Source organism: Triticum dicoccoides, chromosome 2B (genome assembly GCF_002162155.2).
Source record: "Triticum dicoccoides isolate Atlit2015 ecotype Zavitan chromosome 2B, WEW_v2.0, whole genome shotgun sequence".
Classification (NCBI taxonomy): domain Eukaryota; kingdom Viridiplantae; phylum Streptophyta; class Magnoliopsida; order Poales; family Poaceae; genus Triticum; species Triticum dicoccoides.
In genome coordinates this window covers 636,283,521-636,283,966 of record NC_041383.1, presented here as the reverse complement: position 1 = coordinate 636,283,966, position 446 = coordinate 636,283,521, and positions in this window count along the sequence as shown.

Below are 446 nucleotides of genomic sequence, written 5' to 3'. Positions count from 1 at the left end.
AAGACATTCGACAGTTTCAATAGAATGCATATGATTTGGACAGATAGATTTTGAGATAGGAAGGATAGAGAGGTTAGGGTCCGATCACATTCACTTAGTTCAAAAGATCTAATCTTGAAGACATAGCTATAAGTGAATGCTGTAGAGGACAGAACACTAGTATATATATATATATATATATATATATATATATATATATATATATATATATATATATATATATATATATATATAAGAAAGCAATCAAATCATCATAGTGCAGAAAGTCATGAAGACAAATTGAAACTGAAGACAAACCAAATGCGAAGTCATTGCAATATAACGCCTTGAGTGAAACACTTCAAACAAAGAAAGTTGGTGGTGGCGTTACCCACCGTATAGGAAGTATTAGACCCAGACACGGCGCACAATTATCGTGGCGCTCCGAAGTCAAATTCCATGTTAAT